The 16,553-nt window shown below is 50.0% G+C and overlaps 1 long non-coding RNA gene across 2 annotated transcripts in view; it reads left to right on the forward strand.

Moving 5' to 3' along the window:
- LOC102153190 overlaps positions 1-15,393 on the forward strand; it is a 35,158-nt gene extending 19,765 nt beyond the window's left edge. Inside the window, exons 2-3 of one of the 2 annotated variants that reach the window (XR_005359597.1) lie at positions 14,591-14,702; positions 15,031-15,393. This is a non-coding gene — a long non-coding RNA (uncharacterized LOC102153190). The remainder of the gene's footprint in view (positions 1-14,590; positions 14,703-15,030) is intronic. The other variant, XR_005359596.1, reaches the window with a different exon arrangement.
- The last annotated feature ends 1,160 nt before the right edge of the window (positions 15,394-16,553 follow it).

A 16,553-nucleotide genomic window follows, 5' to 3' on the forward strand; every position in this document is an offset into this window, starting at 1 on the left:
ACACTTGGTTGGCCCCCACGGCTTCCTGGCCCTATAGTTCAGCCCTGCCTCCCGCTACTGCCTCATTTCTCTCCCCCGCCAGCCTCCCCTTTGGAGTTTCAAAATATCTGCTATTTCCTGCCCTGGGGCCTTCACACTTGCTGTCTCCTGCTTGAACTGGTGTCCGCAGGTCACTCTCTCTGAGCCACCTTCCCCACCTGGTCCCTAAACCTGCCTGTCTGCCCTTGGCCCTCAGAGATGCCTGCTTGTTCCCTGCCTGCCACTTAAGGCTTTGAGGATGGGAACACTGGCTCCATGCCCAGCTCCCCCCTGGGCCAAAGCGCCATCCGATCAGGCATCAGAGCCCCACGGCCTGTCCCCTGCTTGGGCCTGGCTAGAAGTGGAACACTGCAAGTGTTCAGGGATGAGAAACAGATTCTGGAGTCCCTTCTAGGTTTTTAGAAGAGCTAATGACTGAGCCAGGGTATGGCACTGGGGCAGATCCAAAGTGGGCCCTGTCCGGGGAGGCACCGGGGACCGAGAATGCCTCCGTGGCCCTGCCAGAGCCACCTGCCCCTGAAGGAGTGGACCAGGGTCCCAGGGGCCTTGCACCCAGCCAGACAAGTTCCCCAGCCAGTTGGGCAGGATCACTGTGGACAGCATGGAGCCCTGCAAAACAGCCCATGCTGACACCTGTGGCCCAGTTACCTGGTAAAATATTTTAGATTCTGGCCCCAGGAGACCTGGCCACCATCTCTCTGCATCCTTGGCCTTCTCTGTGTGACCCACACCCCAAAAACATCTACCAGGTGCCTCCCACTTGTAGGTGCTCTGCTTGCGCTCAGCAATGAATTGAGTGGCAAGGATGGGATCCCAGCCTTTTGCATGGGCGGGGATGGGGTTCGGTCCCGGAAATGGGCAGGAATCCCAAATTACACCCAATGGCTAGGGTACAGGAGCAGGGAAGCATGAGGTCTCTTGTAAGAGCTCTGCCTTAGGTCTCCCACCCAAAGACAAGATTCTGAGTGCAGGTGGCTTTGGTGGAGGTGATCCAGAAAAAACATCCATAGGTGCGTGGTGATGTGAGACAGGGCAGAGAAAGAGCCCAGATGGGCGGCCTTGCAGAGCAGGCCTCCACTCTGGGTACCTGGGCTTCCCTCCCCTCCAGAACTCCCCCAGAGTTAACCCAGTCCCACAGTCAGCCAGCAAAGGTACTGACCTACCAACTCCCACCAGACATAGGTGGCTCCAGGGTTGGGGATGATGGGATTAATTCTGAAGCTCCCCCGGGGTGCAGTGTGTCACTGAGAAAGCACTTCCTGGGTGCAGTCTGGGATGGGTTTAATGGCAGCTTCTGCTACAATTTTTAAGGCCCTTTCTGAGGCCATCTGAGGAGTGGCAGTTGCTGCAAGTCCTACCTCTTCCTCTCATCCCTCATCATGACAACATACTCAGGTAAAACTTTAAAGGGACACCCAAGCATCCCCAGGAATAGTCAAAATAAGAGCCAGTCTCTGTAGTCAATGCAGGCAGCCACGGCCTAAGCTGAATGAGAGTTGGATCCTACCTACGTTCAGCCTCACGCAGCCTGACTCTACGCCCGCACTCAACTCAGGTCCGGCTGGCTTCCAGCACTTCCCTGTACCTCTAGCTTCAAGGCCCTTTGCATGCCATTCCCATTGCCTAGCATCCACTTTGTCCTGTTGTTTCTGTTTTTCCCTGGTCTGGCTCAGGGAACAGTCTCCTGACCAACACCCCTTTGCACTGGGACCCTCTCCCCGTGGCCTCCTTGTCCCCTGTATTTCAGATGAGGTTAGGTGTTCACTGGTTGAGTGGCCCTGTCTGTGTGCTTAGTACCCAGCCATTCAGGAATGTTTGCTGAAGGAATGAACAAACACTCCACAGTGATCTGGAACGAGAGTTGCAGGCCCGTGGGTGCCCCTAACTCAGAGCACAACCTGGCAACCGTCTGCTCTGCACCATGTCTTTGCCCATGGAAGTGCCGGTCTCCAGACATAATTGTCAAGGGAGATCTGCTGTTTGTATTCCCAGAGCCAGAAGTACAGGCAAACTCTCTTTAGATCAATCAGTGCCATCACCTTCTGAGTGAAGGACGCAGGACCCATGGCCTAGACATAAGGACAGGGAAGAAGAGCCTGCAAATGCACGGTAGGGTCCCCAGCTGCCTTGGACCTACAGTGAGACATGCTGCATTGAAGGCAGAGAGTCCTGGGTGGAGAAGGGAGATTCCAACTGACACTCTTCCCCCTGAAACCTTGACCTGATGGAGAGGGCATATACATCAAATTTCCTTAAATCACTGAAATCCACTCTGGTAAGTTAAGCCCAAACAAAAAAGCAAGGAATGTATTGGGAGGATATAAGTCAGCTTATAGAAGCAAAAAAATAAGTGAAGAACCAGGCATTGGAAAGTATTAGTCTGGCTATGAGATTTATGGAACAGAATTCATGGACAGCCTTTAGAATGAATGCACTTCTGCTTCCATCCTTGAGCCATGTTGCTCAAGACTCAAATTTCCTGAATATGTAAAGAGTTCCTGTAAATCAATAAGACAAATAAAACTGTGATAGGAAAATGAGCAAGAATATGAACAGATAGTCCACAGAACAGGAAACACAAATGACTCTTAAGCTTATGAAAAGATGTTTAATCTCATTCAAAATAGAAATGCACATTGAAACTACAGCCCAATGCTATTTTTCACGTATCAGATTGGCAATGATCCAAACCCTCACTAATACTGTGTTGGCGTGGGTGTGGGAGACAAACACTATCATACAGTACTGGTGGGAGTGTAAACTGGTACAGCCACTATCAAATATTTTAAAATGCACATGCCTTTTGGCCTGAAAGCTCCCTCCTAAGAACTTATCCTACAAGGACTTTTGGATATGTACAAGTTGATATCAGCACAAGGATATTTACTGTAGCTTTTTTTTTTTCTTTGTAATAGTGGGAGATTGGAAACAAGCGAAATACTCATTAGAGGACAATGAGTTCCATGATAATATACCCACTCAGTGAACACTAGGGTGTTAAAAAGAGAACAAGGCATCTCTCTACACTCTGGGATGATCTCTTGCGCAAACTATTAAGTGAAAAGAACAGGCTCCAAGGACAGAGTATTGTGTATGCATGCACATCTGTTAAAGCCTGTTTTTTGTCTCTTCATTCTGGATCTGCATCTTTGTCCTGGAGCAGCTCCTGTTTTGTGTTCTGCCCAGGTCCTTTCCCAAGGCTGTTTCCATGCACCCCTGCACCCCTGCCCTGGCCTGAGTGTGCTTTGGCTTCTAACTGTCCATGCCTGAGATTTTTCAGAGGGGCCTGTTTTCCACCTACTGGAGCTATTTGTCTTTTCTTGCAGAGAAGTGTCCTCCCAAGATGACCCTTCAGTGGTGACGAATAGGGTGGGGAGAGTGAAAGCCTAGCATCCTATCTCAGGTCGAGGAAAGCTGGGATGTGTGGTTCAGTCCCCTCTGGGTCAGGGTGAGCTGCCCTTGGGAGTTCTCTGCCTGGGCTCAGAGCCTTTCCTGGCTTCTTCCCTCCTCTGTTTGCTTCCTCCCTTCCTTTACCACTCTCCCCAGGATGCACTTCCTTCATACATTGCTGCCACATAAATCAGGATCTGCTTCTGGGAACTGTGACTGAGACATCTCCTCTCTTCACCTGCTCTTATATCTTCCCTGCCTTCCCCCATGCATGAAGGGCTTATAATGTGTTAACTCTGTCCTTACAGTGGTGTTAGGAGTATTATTAACAAAAATACTAAAAATAATATTAGCAAAAAGCTAACACATACTGAGCAACGTCTATGTACCAAGCCCGGAGTTGCGCACCATAAATGCATTACCCTGTCTGATCCCCAGACAACCTTACAGTGTAGGTATTATGATTATTCCCATTTTACAGGTAGGAGAACTGAGGCTCCCAGAGCTAAGCAACTTGCCCCAGGTCTTGTGTAGGAAGTACAAGTGGCTTTGAAGCCTTCGTTTTGAAGTCCGTCTCCACTGCCAAACTTCTATCCACAATTAAATTGAAAACAGTGTCATGTGCTGAGTGTGAAAGTTCCACGTGCAAGGAAAATCTGCATTTTTCAGAGCAGGCAAATAGGGAAAGTTCCTTCACTTTTCCAAAAGATTCTCTACTTTGCAGTGTTTCCTTCAGAAACACACATCCCACTCTCAGGAGTAAATCTGAGGATAAGAAATAGGACATTCAAAAAAAAAAAAAAAAAAAAGAAATAGGACATTCGAGGTCTGGCCATGTTTGCAGAGGTGGGAAGGCCACCTGTCACTGGGAAAGGTGCCCCCAGCCCCACTGTGGCAAGCAATCTACTGCCTTCCGACTTCGCAGGGACCGTGGGAGGGTGTGGGAGAGAGTAGATAGACTATTGGTATACTTGGCATACTTTACTAGTGAGACTCCTTGCACTGCAACCCTGCTTCTCCTCCCTGGCCCACGTGCCACCTGGAACCCCGGGATTCCATCCTCGGTCTTGACCTTCCATGTACTGATGCCAGGCAGGTGAGTCTGCCCTGGGAGGAAAGAGGGTTCCTGGAAGCCAATCCCACACTGAGATGCCTAGAAACAGCTTATCTACACAAAGAGGTACCCATGAACTGTATAAATATAGCCTACTCAGCCCAGAGAAACCCTAGCTCCAGCTTGTCTCCCTGTAGTAGCCATGCTTATCAAATGCCTGTGGCCACTCCAGCGCCACCCTGTGCCCAGGGAACAGTGAAAGAGAAGATAGATTGCCTGGAGACTGTGGTCTTAACACACTGCAGTTAAATAATTTTCCTTGTGCCAAGTTTTACATAGAATATGCCCAGGCCAGGGGGTGGGGTCCATACCACAGAGCCACCAGAGGCCACCAACACTCTACAGCTACTCCGGCCTGAGAGAACCCTGCACCTTGGTTGAACGAGCACTCTGTGTGCTTCTCTCAGTGGGGCTGGAAAAACCAAGGCCAGCTCAGGAGAAGCTGAGGGTCCAGGGAGATTTCGAGAAATCAAGAAATATGTAGTTCTTGAATATGCAGGGGACACCTAGGTGGCTCAGCAGTTGAGCCCCTGCCTTCAGCCCAGAGTGTGATCCTGGAGTCCTGAGATCGAGTCCTGCATAGGGCTCCCTGCATAGAGCCTGCTTCTCCCTCTGCTTGTGTCTCTGCCCCTCTCTCTGTGTCTCTCATGAATGAATAAATAAAATCTTTTTTTTTTTTTTTTTTTTTTTTAAGAAATATGTAGTTGTGCTTTGGCAGGGGTCCCTAAAAGGAACACTAGCTCCCGAGGGGACAAGGGGACAAAGTTGTCCTGCATTTGACCTTCTCGTTCTCCTGGAGACCCTGTTGTACGGCTCCTAGAAGGAATCTGGGTTCCTCTTGTCCTGAGCGTCCCCATAATCAGGCACCTGGACTCCCCTGAGCGTCCCTGGCATCTGCACAGGATCTGAATAGATGTTCTTAGCACTTTCCATTTGTTCCACTGCTTTTCTGCGTTCAGGGTCTTATACTCAATCCCAGAACCTATGAGTAAGTCAAGCACGTTTGACTACATTGACCGATAATAAATATCACTGGATTGTAAGCTGTGAAAGAGCCAGGACTGTGTGTTGTTCCCCACTGTTCCTCTCTCTAGAAGAGTAGCTGCCATGGAAGAGGCTTCAGATGAGTGAAGGACAGTGATTGTTGAGTCCTCTGCAGAAGCCTCTTGTGGATGATCTCCTTCGCTTCTCAAGATAGCCCCATTTTCCAGATGGGTAAATGAAGGCTCAGAAAGAGGAAGACGCTTGTCAAGGGTCACAAGGGAGTGGTGAGACTGGGATTTGAACCCACCTGTGGGACTCAGTACAGACTCAATAAAAATAGGGAAAAGGAGGGGCCTAATTCCGACTTCAGGAACCAGGAGGCAGAAAGCACCAGAGCTCTGGCCAGGAGCTAGGCCTACATCAAGATGTTCACACGATCCTCTTCTCCCTTTCTGCTCTTTCCTTCTCCACAAGTCCCACTCTTCCTGACTAGACTCTTTCCTGGGAGTACAGGGCAGGGAGCAGAAGAAGGAATGAGGAGGACAGAGGACCCCAGACCTGTGCCCTGCATGGATAGCAGCTCCCTGCAAGTTGAGTGTCAATTGGCCAAGAAGTGACGTGGCATCTGGGGAAGTGAGTGAGGGAGGAGGGAAGGAGCCATTCCTCTTCAAAGGGGTACCCGCCCTCCACTCCTGAGGAACCCTGTGTTTCTCTCTGTGGAGGCTATCCTAAGCCGGAACCCTGTGCCCTCCCGGGAGGACAGCCTGTTCCTCCCTTGCTTAGGGGCAGATCCCTTGGGCAGCCACCTCTTAGAGCTCTGAATTCCAGAGCATTGAGTATGAATATAAAAAACAAAGCAACTTATGTTCTTTATCTTGGTTCTTGGTTTTAAAGACACAGAAAAATACAACAGAAAGATAAAATAACCTGCCACAGAGAAATAATCACTTTCCCCAACATTTTATGATGGCAAATTCCAAACATCCAGAGCAGTTGTGAGAATCATACAGAGAACTCCCACGTACTCACCACCTAGATTCTGCAGTTCACGTTTCCTCTGTTCATGTACTCACGGCTCCATCCCTCACCCAGCCTCTATTTGTCCATCCATTTACCTGATTTTTTGATGCATTTCAAATTAAGTTGAAGACAGCAGTGTGCTCTCCTGAAACCCTGGGCAGCGTGAATGTTAGACTGAAATTACTTTTTAAAAAAGGTACTTTAAGAACACCTGGGTGGCTCAGTCGGTTATAAATCTGCCTTCGGCTCAGCTCATGACCCTGGGGTCCTGGGATTGAGCCCCATGTCTGGATCCCTGCTCAGCGGGGAGTTGCTTCTCTCTCTCCCTCTGTGCCTCTCTCTGCCTGCCGCTCTGACTGCTTGTGCTCTCTCTGTGTCAAATAAATAAGTAAATAAGTAAGTAAATCAATCAATCAATAAAATATTTAAAAAAACACTTCTAATAAGGAAATTTTCAAATGCACAAAAGTGGAGAGAATTATATAGTTATCCCAGAGCACCTATCACTCAGCCTCAGCAACTGGCAACATTTTTCCAATCTTGTTTCATCTATCCCCCATCTTTTTGTTTAAGTGAAAAATCATGAATTTTCTAAAAGTAAGTTTTACCTTAAAGTTTAAAAGTAGTTACATACTTGTAACCATTGTAATAGTAACTGATTCAGGCGTTGGACAGATGCTCCACTGTGAGGAAAAGCTTGGCGGGGGAACAGGATACTCACACAGAAATATCACTCAGAAATTACATATTAGAGTTGGCCCCAACCTGCTGGGGTTCACGAGTCACCACCTGTGCAGGCGAAAACCCATGTATAACTTTTGAATTCCCCCCAAATTAAGTACTAACAGCCTACCATTGACCAAAAGCCTTATGAAAAACATAAATAGTTGGTTAACACATACTGTGTGTCTGTATTATATACTATATTCTCACAATAAAGTAAGGCAGAGAAAAGAAAATGATATTAAGAAGATCATAAGAACAGAAAATACATTAATGGTACCGGGCTGTATTTATTCTCAGAAAAATCTGCATATAAGTGGACCTGTTACAGTTTAAATCTGTGTTGTTCGAGGGTCAACTGTTGTTCAAGACTCTTTAACCAGCTCGTGGGCAAACACATCCCCCTCTTTCAAAATACACAGTTTTGTATTTTGCCCTCTTTATGTAATGTTACATCACGGGCATTTTCCTGTGTTTCAAAAATTCCCTCCAAAATGTCACTTTTTAAAAATATCACTCCTTAGTAAATCTGTCCATAATTTCTTTAGCTCTTCCCCTTTGTTGGAGTTTGTTTTTTTCCTGCCTTTTCACCAGTGTAAATGATACCGCACCAAACAGCTTTAAGTTTTAATTTAAGTAATCTCTACAGCCCACGTGGGTCTTGAACTCACAGCCCTGAAATCAAGAGCTGACTGCTCTTGGGAGTGAACTGGCCAGGCACCCCTGAACAGCTTTATATGTTCATCTCTGTGCACCTCTGATCTGTCTCTTCAGGAAGATCCGAAGGAAGGAGAACAGAGGGGAGGACTGCTGGCTTTTAAAGGTATTTGGTAGGTCCTGCCAAGCGGCCTTCCAGCATTCCAGAAAGGTTGTACCAATGGACACGCCCACCAGCAGCGGGGCACCTGCTCAACAGCTCTCTGGCAAGTTTGGAATTACTATAAATCATTAAAACATTTACCAACTGAAGACATCCCCAGTGGATATTGTTGATTTCTTTGATTATGAATATAATAGGTTTTTGGGTTTTTTTCTCCTGAGGATCATCTGTTTGCGTCCTCTCCCCTTGCTCTATTTGTGTCCTTTCTCTGTGTGTCATGGAATGTTTTCCTATCCATTCTGGGTGGTTGTGAGGATGAATGTGAGTTGATGTTTGTGAGGAGCTGGAACAGCACAGGGAAAACGTTCTGCCCTGCTGGCTAGGGTGCCACCCCACTGCCAGGGTCAAGCTCCAGTTCTGCTGCTTGCTGGTGGGGCACTTCCCCCTAGCGTGCCTCAGTTTCATTCTCTGTGAAAGGGGTTATTATGAGCATCGCAGGAGCTAATGCACACATAGTGCTTGGAACCATTTCCCCCGTGCACTGAACACTCAACAAAGGCCACCATTATTTGTATATTAAGAAAATCAGGCCTTGGTCCTCTTTGTTGCCAATCACTTCCTTCTCAAATCTGAAAGCTTGTGGGAGTGATTGAGCAGGCTCCCCCCGCCCCCCCCAGGGAAGGCAGGGTGAGGGACCGAGGCATTTAGTGTTCACTGAGCAATGTCTTGGAAGGAATGTCTACTACTTGAAAACATTCTCAGAGCCATAAAGATAGGCTGCTTGGCCCTGAACCAAAACCCAAATTAGTCCCAAGGAAGATTTCGCAACTTCCTTTGAGAGATGCCTCCCAGCATCCTGGGCTTGGGCTGGAGAGTCCTGCTCCATGGCTAACTCAATTTCCTGGTCTCCCAGCAACTCTCCACCCTCCTTGGGTGGAGGCAGCAGGGACTTCAGCCCCCAAAGAGAGCCCTCCCAGGGTTTGGCAGGTGGGACTCACCTCACAGCCAGGTGAGGTCCTGAGAAGGCCCACGCCCTGTTTCCATTCCCTTCCTGTGACTCAGTAGGGGAGGGGCCCTGGTGTCACTCACCCTGTCTTCTCAGCCTGCCCCTCATTCCTGGATTCCTGGGGATCTCTCTGGTCTATGTGGAGGAGCCAGGACAGCTTGAGCCCAAAGTGGACATCCAAGTTGGGGTGGCTTGAAGAGGCCAGACCCACACTGACTGCCCAGTTGGAGTCACTCACCTCCTGGCCTCTGGAATGTGGCCTAGAACTTGAAGTTGTATCTTCGCCCTACCTCTGTCCCCCATCACCTGACCTCCAGGATGACCCTCCTGTTGGCACAAAGACAACTCCACCCACTGCTTCACACAAACCTCTGCTACCCTTGCTTGAAAAGCAGCCAGCTGTCCAGCATTTTAGAAACTTTTCCCGTGTTTGAAAATCAGGCCAGGGAGGGTCCCTTGCTGTCATGGGAAGGAGCCTATGTGCAGAGCAGGGGTCCCTGTGCCAAGGCCCCCAGCCCCCAAGAGATGACGGCAACAGAATGCCGTCAGCCTCAGTCCCCAGGCCAATAAAACCACATGTCTGAGGCCTTCTGGGTCACAGCACCCAGAGCTCTGGCCTGGCTTGGCCCCAGAGGACAGGACTAGCCAACTCTCTGCTGAGCTGGAAAAACAGCTCCCTCAGCTGGGACTCAGGCTGCAAGCAAGGGCTGACCGCAGGCCCCAGAGACTGGAGAGAGACAGGGAGAAACGCTATGCCCTTAGAGGGCTCTGCAGCCAGAGTTGGAAAGCACGGGACAGGGACAGGCACCCAGGAGAAACCAATGCTGACGTCCAACCAAGGAGGCTATTCCTTCTATAAAAACCCGAAGCGAGCATTCTCCAGCAGCGGACTTGACACTTTGGGATACTGTCCAGAGAAGGAATAGAACAAACTCCTCTTGCATGCAACGACTTAGACAAACCTCACAGGGGGGCTAGAGGATCCGGACCCAGAGACAGCACAAACTGCATGGTTCCATCTCTAGGAAGTTCCCGAGAGTAGGCAAAACTCATCCATCAGTAGGGATGGGATCAGGGCGGTGGCTTCCCTGGAGGCGGTATGGGGTGGTGCTGGCTGAGAGGAGCACGTGGAGAACCCTCCTGGCTCCTCTGGAAATGGTCTACATCTCCATCGAGAATATGGCTGATGAGTGGTACGGCTACGTCGGTGCACTTTGCAGCATCTCAACAAGAAGAGAGAGTTAGGCTATGGGACCCATTGGAGCCCAGTGCTGTGGATCCTTGAGTGTCAATCCAGTCAGCCTTCCAGTAGCCCAGTGAGGGCAGAGCTAGAACTCACTCCCAGCCACAGGCTCCTGGGAAGGGCTGGTCTGCATGTGAGAACAGAAGGTGCCACAGTGGGTGCCACATTTAGCTTCTGCTTGGGTTTGTTTGCTTTTGAGCGATAAAGCTTGAAAATAGGAAGAAGGGCACAACTCTTCTAGGAAATACTCCCCACACGCAGACCCCCACTGTGGCTTTATGTTCCAAAGTCAGGGGGTGAAGCAAGTCACCTACGGTCATTCACCTGTGACAACCGCATGAGTGCCCCCACCCCATGGAGGGCAGAGCAGAGCCAGGCTCAGTAACAGCAGGTGTCATTGTGTCATTTCACTGCTGGCCCCAGATGACATCAGCCCTGTGCACGGAGTGGTCATGCTGGCTGACAAACTGGGCAAAGAGGACCCAGTGGTGTCCTGTAACCTGTGGGGGTTGGGGAGGTGGCCAGAGGCTGAGGGCTGCTGGAGCTAGCGTGGCGAGGGCCTACCTATGTCGGTAGACGAGGTGAGTGCATTGTAAGAGCTGCCCTTGGCTAACCTTCTCTAGGAGTCTAACGGCCTTGCTCTCAGCACTTCCCTGATACTGTTGTCTTCTCAATTTAGTAGTAATAGTAGTGGTAGGAGTAGTAGTCATCATCGTCGTTGTTGTCGTGGGCTCCACGCCCAATGCAGGGCTTGAACTCACGACCATGAGATCAAGACCTGAGCCAAGATCAACAGTTGGACGTTCAACTGACTGAGCCACCCAGGCGCCCCGTCTTTTTAATTTACTATTACAGCCATCATGCTGGGAAAGCATGTCAAAAACTTGTTAAGAAGTCATGTGTGCAATTAACCTACTATCCAGTGATTCCATTTCCAGTAATTCTTCCGAAAAGAATTAAAAACAGGGACTTGAATAGATATTGGCATACCCAAGTTCATAGCAGCATTATTCACCACAGCCAAAGATAGAAATGACCAAGTGTCACGGACAGACGAGTGAATAGACAAAATGTGGTCTGTCCATGCAATGGAATATATTCAGCCTTAAAAAGGAAGGAAATTCTGGGATGCCTGGCTGACTTGCTCTCTGGAGCATGTGACTCTTGATCTCAGGGTTTAGGTTCGAGCCCCATGTTGGGTGTGGAGGTTACTTAAAAATAAAATTGTCAAAAAAAATTTTTTTTAAAAAGGAAGGAAATTGTGATGCATGTTACAACATGGGTGAACCTTGAGGACATTCAGTCAAGTGAAATAAGCCAGATACAGAAGAACAAATACTGCATGATTCCATTTACATGAGGTACCCAGTCATCAACTCAGAGACAGAATGTTGGGTTGGATCTGGGGGGAGCCGAAGGGGCAGTTAGTGTTGAATACATACAGAGTTTCAGTTTTGGAAGATGAAAACATTCTGGGGATGGATGGTGGAGGTGCTTGCTCAACAATGCTAAGCTACCGAATGCCACTGAGCTATACACTTAAAATGTTTAAAATGGTAAATTTTGTGCTATGTATATTTTACCAGTGGAAAAGTCATTGTGTGCCCCCAAAGGAGTTCCTCCCTCTGCCTCGTTTCCCCCACCCCACCCCACCCCAAATAAGCTCTGTGCTGAGGGCTGGGGCTGGCAGGCTGATTAAATCTTTTTCCAGGCACTGTTTGTCAGACAGAGTCCTATTGTGGACAAGAAGAATGGAACCTGGCATTTGGGATGTACTTTCAGTTGCATGTAAAAACAGTGCCTCAAACAGATGGAAACCCATGTCTCCCACATGCAGTCTGGAGGTAGGCTGCGCAGGGCTGGCATGGTGACTCTGCTCCGCCCAGTCGTTTGGAACCCAGGCTCCTCTTCGGCCATCCCCGGGGGGTTCCCCTTGCCCATGGCTCAACATACCCCTGAATGTCCTTGGTCACATGGGAAAGGAAGTAGAGAAGAGGCACGTTTCCTTCTTTTAAGACACTCACTGAGTCAGTGTACTGGAAAGGGCATGCAGTTGCTGTGTGGTGGATCGGTCGCCCCTGCACTCCCCGACAGGGTGTCAGCTGCATCCCACCTTGCTTAGCAGCCATGGAGGCAAGGTGTGTGGCTCCAATCATCCCTCCAGGGAGAAGCGGCCACAGGAAGTGCAGCCAGCTGTCAGCCTCCAGCCTTGGCACATTTAGGAACCTCCTCCGAGGCACACCTTGATCTGGAGTGCCGGGCAGGCTGGCCAAGGCTCCCTGCTGACCCCTGCCAGCCTCCTTTGCGGGCTGGGGCCACTCCCATCCTGCACATGCTCCCTCTCCACTTATCACTGGCAGGCCCCCAACACATTTCTTGCAATCCCAAGTCTGTTTTGCCACCAGCTGCTCAGAAGACTCAAACTGACATCTTAGTTCAAGGCTGCATCCCCAGCACACAGAAGGGTGCCTCACACCTAGGAGGCACCCAATGAAATCTCCCGGGTGGACACGAAGATTCAGTAGGCATTCAGTAAATGTGCGTTGACCCAAGCAGACAGCAAAGCAGCTATGAGCCGGCCTTCTGCTGGTTCACCTGAAAGTGAAGTTCCTCTGCCACGTTGGCTGGAGCCCTTTGCCAATGAAAACAGGAATGGAAAGTTAGAAGCAGACCTGCCCCAGCCGCTGGGCCCCCTTCCTGCCACCTGCAGGGTGGGGGCTTCCTGAGCCCATGGAGGGCACAGAGGGAAACATCTGCTCCCGGCCATCAGCAGGCTTCGATGGCATGGACATCCTGCCGGTCCCAGTGCTGGGAGCCAGGACTACTATCAAGGAGCCTGCTAGGGCTGGCACCCAGGGCAGCGTGTGCCCCCCTCAAAGCCCACTCAGCCGGATGGGGTTTGCTAACAGTGACTCTTATTTTCCCGACAGCAGCTCCATCTGCGGAGATATTTTCACAGCCACTTAGGACCCCTACTCTCCCTGCTTTAGCCAGGAGGCAAGGACCGCAGCCTCCTAATGGCCTGTTTGTTTACAGCACAACCAGAGCCTGCTGTAGGGGCTTGTGTTGTGTCCTTCCCTGCAGCCCTGGTCTGTGAATGCTGTGAGAGCATGTGACAAACAGTGTGTATGTGATGTGCGGCATGAGGCTCAAGAGCAGGTAGTGGATGGGTCAGTGAGGAGCTGCAGGTGGCTCAGGCCACAGGGACAGACATGAGGGAGTTTGGTCTGAGAGGCAAGGAGGAGGCACCAGCAGGAGCAGAACTGGAGGAAGCCACAGATGACTCTAGATTGTTCCAGAATCATCTGGATGATTCCCTCTTGGTAGAAATGCTGGCCTTTATGCAGACTCGGAGGGGCTGAGCTGGGAGTGTGCCCCACCTGGCAAAGGATGGCGATAAGCAGCTGTGTTGATTGTACTTAAGAAAGGTGTTGCTGTCAGATCAGAGAGCTATAACTGGGCCACATTCTCGAGGTTTCAGGAAGGAGGAATGTGAGAGGGGCATGTCAGGGAAGTGGATGGGGACAGTGGAGGTAGAAGTCCTGGATGGGGTCGTGAGCAAGGCAAAGGGGTACTTGGAATTTGCTCTTATGGGGACAGGGGTGAGAGGATGGCTACCTGGTTTCACACAAAAGACCAGAGAGACTGGGACGGAAGGAGAGTCAAATCTGGAAAGAACAGCAGGTCAGTCTGAAGAGGGAGGCCAAGGAATGGAGCTTAAGAGGGGGATTTCCTAACATAGAAACCAGAAATGACAAAGGAAAAGAAGGACAGATCTGCTTACATCAACATGAAAACCTTCCAAGTACCAACACCAAACAAAACAGACACACAAATCCCCCTCCACCCGGCTGAAAGTAAAATGATCAGCTGAGAAAGTATTTACAACCTATCGACCATGACGAAGGGTTAAAATCCATTATGTTAAGAGACCTTACAAATCAGCAAGAAGAAAGCAAACAGATAGCAATTCGGAAAAGGACAAAAAGGCCACGTGCAGAAGTGCCCACGGCCATCCAACAAAACGTCAAACGTGTAATCCTGGATCAAAGAGGCAGGAAGCAAAGTGACAAGGTGCTACTCTGCCCATCAGGCTGGCACAGATTTAAAAGCGTATACCCAGTATTGCCAAGGATGTGGGGAAAGAACCCTGTGGGGGAGACTATGAATTGGAGCAATGTTTTTGGTGGGCAACTTGGCAATATCTATCAAGTTACAGAATTATCATATGTACTTTCCCTTTGATCCCAGAGTCCTTATTCTCTGCAATACCAGGAAGTACCCAGGTGTTACCTGTCCCCACACTGGTCCTATGCCAGAAGGTGGAATTCTCCAATTGTCCTAAGAAGATCTGGGCCCTAGGGTGAGTGTATATAAAAGTGACATAAAAGGGTCATCTGCCCCTTGCAGTCAAACCTCTGTGAGCAGGACCAGGTGGCCCTGTTGAGGGAGAAGCTGGGAAGAGAGAATCCTATTGTTTCACTTAGCACCAAACTTGTAGGCCTGGTTATAACTATATTAGTTAGAAGTTGTACCCAGCTGCCAGTAGCAGAGACCTGGAAAATAGTGGCTTAGATAAAATAGAAGTTTATTTTCACAGGTCGCAGAAGTCAGGGATTCCCTGATTGGTAGGGTGGTTCTAGAGCATCATCAGGCACTCTCAATCCTCCTTCCTTTCTGCTCTATTATAGAGTTTGACTCCATCCTCAAGGTCACAAAATGGCTACTGGAGTGCCAGCCATCATACATATATTCCAGACAGGAAGAAGAAGGAAGAAAACAAAAAGGATACACACTGGATTTTTGGGAGCTTTCCTGGAAGACCTGCCCTGCGACTTCTGCTTATATCTCATCAGCCACCTTTATACGCTTGGGAAGTGCGAAATGAAGTCTCCTGGCTACTCACCTACTCACTCTGAGCAAGCTCTTGCTCATCATCCAATCCCAGTTTCCTTTTACCTTATTTGGGATATTGAAAGATAAGGATGCCTCTGATGTTTGCAATTGCTAAAAGCAAGTCAGCTTGGTTTCTGAAACAAAATGCTTTAACAACAGGGGCTTTGCTCGTGTTTCTGGTTCTCTTCCTTCATCATAGACACGCAGTGTACCCTTGGGAAGGGGGCACAGGCCTTTCCTTAAGAACACTAGAGCCTAATCACTGCAGGTGCTTGCCGAGATAAGAAAAGGTACTATTACATGGTAAGGTCAGGTGGTCCCACGCTCTGTGAGACGGGGAGGGAGGAGATTTATGCATGAATCTTAGGCTGGTTCTGCAAGTGAGCCCCGGAGACAAATATTTGTGTGCCCGTGGTTTATTCAGAAGCCCCGGTTTCAGCCTAAGAGAAAGTCCCTTCAAGGGAGGGGAGTGGGGCTTTCAGACTTCTGTGCTTGTCACTCATTAGTTGAGTGTCACTGGGGCAGGGGTGGAGGAGAGGCAGCTCCCAGGCACGCCCAGCCCTGCCTGTAGGGAGAAGTGGCTCCGGGAGCCCCAGGGTGTCCTCTGGGGAAGGGTGCAAAAGTAGGTGGCTGCAGGGAAGCTGGGCGGTGTGGGGGGTAAGGGTGGGGGAACAGGTGCCTTATGTGCCCTATTTACATTCCCAACACTCCTGAGAGGTCAGATGGAGAATCTGAGGCTCAAGGAAGGAGAGTGACCTGGTCAAGGGTCAGAGCTGGGGCTCTAACCCAGACCTGAGTGCCACAAAAGCCCAGGTTGCCACTAAAGCTTCTAATTCCTTCCTTGGTTGTTCAATAGCTTGACAGGCCTTGGCTGCATGCCTCCTGCATGCAAGGCCTGGGCCTCGGGCCTCCAGAGGGGAGGCTGCCTGCTGCTGGTGCTCCTGCGTGTCACCAGCTCCCAGGCTGAGCCTCGGACTCATCTGGCCATTTCTCCTCTGCGAGCTCGCCATCTCTGATGGAATCCGGGCAGCTGGGTCTGGAGACTCTGAGCCACCTGGGGAGCGGGCTCCTGGAAGGTGGGTGGTGAGGTCCCACCAAGGGAGGTCCAGGCAAAGATGGGCCGAAGAGGTCTGTGGTTTGACCCCAGCGTTAACCAGGCCGGGACCCATTTCTCCTCGGAGCGAAGCAGGTGACTCACTGAATGACACAGCCTACAGCTCAAGAAGGGGGCTCTGGCGGAGGCCTCAGAGCAGTGGCTTCTGTCACAAGGCGGGAGCTCGAGGGCAGCCAGCTGGTGCACAGGCATCCAGGGCTCGGA

Source organism: Canis lupus, chromosome 5 (assembly GCF_011100685.1).
Source record: "Canis lupus familiaris isolate Mischka breed German Shepherd chromosome 5, alternate assembly UU_Cfam_GSD_1.0, whole genome shotgun sequence".
Classification (NCBI taxonomy): Eukaryota; Metazoa; Chordata; class Mammalia; order Carnivora; family Canidae; genus Canis; species Canis lupus.